Source organism: Emys orbicularis, chromosome 15, assembly GCF_028017835.1.
Source record: "Emys orbicularis isolate rEmyOrb1 chromosome 15, rEmyOrb1.hap1, whole genome shotgun sequence".
Lineage (NCBI taxonomy): Eukaryota > Metazoa > Chordata > Testudines > Emydidae > Emys > Emys orbicularis.
The window spans coordinates 15,492,047-15,496,475 of record NC_088697.1 but is presented as its reverse complement, the minus strand read 5'-3'; the positions used below and the strand labels follow the sequence as shown (position 1 = coordinate 15,496,475).

General features: G+C 51.9%; 1 non-coding gene across 1 annotated transcript; it reads right to left on the bottom strand.

Moving 5' to 3' along the window:
* Positions 1–3,745: 3,745 nt before the first annotated feature.
* Positions 3,746–3,818, bottom strand: TRNAQ-CUG (transfer RNA glutamine (anticodon CUG)). The gene has a single exon. It is a non-coding gene; the product is annotated as a tRNA-Gln (tRNA).
* Positions 3,819–4,429: the final 611 nt, after the last annotated feature.

Below are 4,429 nucleotides of genomic sequence, written 5' to 3'. Positions count from 1 at the left end.
ACCAATACAATTAATACATGCTACATTATTATCTTATTATTCTTTATCCTTCATTCTAAATCATACAAAATACAAACATAAAATCCTACTACTACAATAGAACTTTCTGGGGATGGAGCAAAAGATCAGTCTCTGACACCTCCTGTAAAATGGCATGTCTCTAAAGCATGGAGACACTGTAGCTTTAATGGTAGTAAAAAAATTGTACCATGGGAAAACAAGCTTAACACCCTTTCTGGAAAAGGCTGAAACATTTTTGCTTAAATTAAAAAAAATAATTCAGCCTGACTGGCTCTTAATGACCCTTGCAGAAAGTACCATTTCCATTTCCAGTGCCAGGAGAAAGGAGACCCAGAAGAAGCCTCCATGCCTCCTGAACATCAACTGATGCATGGGAGTGGTCAAATTATCTGATCAAATATTACAGTCCATGATGGGGTGTGCATACCCCACACAAGGTGAGAAAGGGTTAATTTCACACTATGACTGGAGGAAGTCCCACCCCTCAGACCTTGCTGGGCATGTTCCAAGTGCTGTGTTAGTAGAAAGGAGAACTAGATAAATTCATGGAGGTTAAGTCCATTAATGGCTATTAGCCAGGACGGGTAAGGAATGGTGTCCCTAACCTCTGTTCGTCAGAGGGTGGAGATGGATGGCAGGAGAGAGATCACTTGATCATTACCTGTTAGGTTCACTCCCTCTGGGACACCTGGCATTGGTCACTGTGGGCAGACAGGATATGGGGCTGGATAGACCTTTGGTCTGACGCAGTATGGCCATTCTTATGTTCTTAACAGCTCAGCTTAGTCTGGGCTGGCCACTGAGGAAGAAGCATGCTTGGTGGAGGCTCCAGGCTAGGAGCTGCTACAGCCCCTGACTGCAGGAACCAGAGATCTCAGGGACCAGACTGGAGACCTGCTAACTACAGTCAATTGGTGGGAGTCAAAGTTCCACGGAGCTGCCAGTGCCAGAGAACCCAGAGACCCTGACGATATATGGACTACAGCAGGAGTGGGCAAACTTTTTGGCCTGAGGGCCATATCTGGGAATAGAAATTGTATGGCAGGCCATGAATGCTCACAAAATTGTTGTTGGGGTTCAGGAGGGGTTAGGGCTCTGGTTGGGGATGTGGGCTCCGGGATGGGGCCAGAAATGAGGAATTCAGGTTGCAGAAGGGGGCTCTGGGCTGGGGTGGAGGAGTGGGGTGCAGGGTAGGGAGGGTGTGGGCTGTGGCTGGGGGTGTGGGCTCTGGAGTGGGGCTGGGGATGAGGAGTTTGGGGTGTAGGAGGGTGCTCTGGGCTGGGATCAAGGGGTTTGGAGGGCAGGAGGGGGATCAGGGCTGGGGCAGGGGGTTGGGGCATGGGGAGAGGCTCAGGGGTGCAGGCATCGAGTGGCACTTACCTCAAGTGGCTCCCAGAAGCAGCAGCATGTCCCTTCTCTGGCTCCTATGTTGAGGTGCGTCCAGGCGGCTCTGGACGCTGCCTCATCTGCAGGCACCACCTCTGCAGCTCCCTTTGGTTGCGGTTCCTGGCTAATGGGAGCTGCAGGGTCAGCGCTTGGGGCAGGAGCAGCGTACAGAGCGGAGGCCGCTGGCTGCTCTTACACATAGGAGCCAGAGGGAGGCCCATGCCACTGCTTCCAGGAGCCGCGTGGTGCGGCCCCTGACCCTGCTTCCTGGCTGGAGCACCAGAGGGGGGCCATGCCGCTTTCTGGGAGCCGCATGGAGCAGCCTCTGACCCTGGTTCCCAGCTGGAGCACCGGAGACCCCAGCGGGTGCTCGAGGGCCGAATTAAAATGGCTGACAGGCCAAATCCAGCCCACGGGCCATAGTTTGCCCACCCCTGGACTACAGCTTCAGGAAACAAGGTAGGAAGTGGCCCAGGGAGGCAGAGTGAGTGGTATCTCGTACCCGTGTAAGGTCAGCATGTTGCAGTAGGATCCTGGCTGGCTAGGTGGCAAACGCACTCAACCTGAGATGGCCTTGGGCTGGGACCCAGTGGAGTCAAGCGGTCCCAACTCCCCTTACTCCAGCCGCTACTCCCCTTTTGAAGAGGACCCCAGATCTGGCCATTAGGCCTTGCAGCCCTGAACCAAAGGGTGATCATATTGACTTTGGCCATTAGGCCATGCAGCCCTGTACTTCATGGTGCCATATTGACTCAGGCCATTAGGTCATGCAATCCTGAATCCAAGGACAGCCATGTTGACTCTGGACTTAGTGCACCTAAATGTTGAGTTCAAGGACAGTCCAACCTTTCCAATGATATCTCACATGACCCATCTTGCATAGAACACATCTTAGTCATGCCGTATTAATATCATAACAATACCTCTATGAAGAATATGGGGTATAGGATCACAACAGTTCTGGCAGGGCAGCTGTTAGCAGGGACCAGGGGGAGCTAGAGAGAGCTCCTGGCTGGTTGCTGAGACTTGCAGGCTTGACACTCTGAGAAGAGGGCGAAGAATGTGCTGGGGCTGAGGGGAAGCGGCCCCGGGAATTGAAGTGGCACTGGTGGAGGAAGTTAAGGAGAGGAAGCAGAAGCTGTTATCTACAGGATCCCTGGGCTGGAACCCAGAGTACTGCAGACCTGGTTCTCTGCCACTCACCACCGGGGAAACGGCTGGACTGGGAGATATTTCCCACCCCAGTGCACCATCACCCTGGAAGGGAGGAGCACAGATCATGGCATGGCTGGATGGCCAAGTCATAAAGAGGATGCTGCAGTACTTGGACTGAGGTGGGTCTGCAAGCAGTGACGACGATGGACAAGGCACCACCAGGAGAGGGAACACCAGCTGAGCGAGCTAATTCCTGAGACAAAGAGCAGGAGGCGCCACCCTGGTTTTCACTCACCCTGGTAAGTGAACCCCATTACAGGGCCTGAGTGCATGCCCTCCCTTTCCTGGGGGTCTGGCCAATCTCTGCCAAGAGAGGCTGAGCTGCTTTGTGAGCCCATCCAGGGTTCTGATACTATCCAGACATATGAGTTTCCTCAGGGCAACACAATTGCAAAAGTGAGTAGGGGCACGCTGCAGCACACACCACACTTGCTGGCTCAGCCTTGTTCATGCTGGGGTGGCCACCTCCTTGTTGATGAGACCTAGTACCACCGTCTTCCTGGAGTCCCAGTCTGCCCTGCTGCCATCCCTGTTTGTGTTGCTGTTGTCTTCTCTAGCAGTTGACTGGAAGGTGCACATTGGCCCCATGCCATGTAGCCATGTTGTCTTGAATGGCGAAAGCAGGAAGCATGGTGCCTTCATAGCCCACCCTATATTCCATAACATAATTAAGGAAAATATTTCTCAATGAACTCGCAGTAAAATATCAGAAAGAGCCAGTGTCCACATCATGCTAAGGGCATTGGTATTTTCTTTAAATTTGCCAGACCAACCTAACTAACAGCTAACACACATTTGAACCTCTTCTTTTCACACCGTTGCTCATTCTCAGGGTCTGCTTTGTCTCCAGACAGATCCATTCTCTTCAGAACAGCGTTGCTCTTTCTGTCTGTTTCGCTCATTGAGGTGTCGGAGTAAACAATCCCCTTCACTCTATTTTCAGACAAACACTAGTATTAACTGTTTGCTACTGATGGGTTTAGAAAGCATTTATCAAGTGGAAGATGACAATTTCTGGGGGATTGTTGCCAAGACCCAGTACTTTGTGTTCAAACATCTCCCAGCTTCCTTGGTGAAAATAAGACCAAGTTTCCTTGCAGTATACAAGAAAAAAGTAGCTTTTCACCCCAGATGGGACTTGAACCCACAATCTCTGGCTTCAGAAGCCAATGCCTTATCCATTAGGCCACTGGGACCCTGAAGTGCAACTTATAGAGGGATGGACATTCCCTCTCATAATTGCACATTCCTCACATTAGCTTGGAAGCCAAATACCCATTTTCTGAACCTTACAGAAATGTCTGCATCCCCTGTCAGCGAGGCAACTGGGCAGGTCACTGACAGAACTGAGCACCACCTTTCTGCCAGCCATCTTCAGAGAAGAACCCAAACCTAGAGCCACACGTCCCTCCATCAGCACCTCCTAGTCTGTGGCTTTGAGTGGCAGTAGGATGATTAGGGAGTGAATCTGGGGCTGGAAGGGGGGTAAGGTCAGCCTGTAAGGAGTAACCAGGTGGGGCAGACCCAGGGTGAGGCTGTGGGCTGCTGGTCGGTTGTTGGGATCAGAGCTCTAGATCAAAGCTGCACAGCAACCTGACACCCAGGGTTATAAGACAGACATAGTGAACCCCTTACTGGCCTTGTGAACCCCAAACCCTTGTTGCTAAGGGCATTTAGGAGTCTCTGTCCCTTAATAACTTCTGGGAGCTTCCCAGCAGGCTGTGGGCATCAGCCGCCTCCTGCCTCACAGGTTAGACTCTTGGCGCTGTGCCAGCCGCCCCATTGCTGAAGGCCCAGTGTAAGAAGA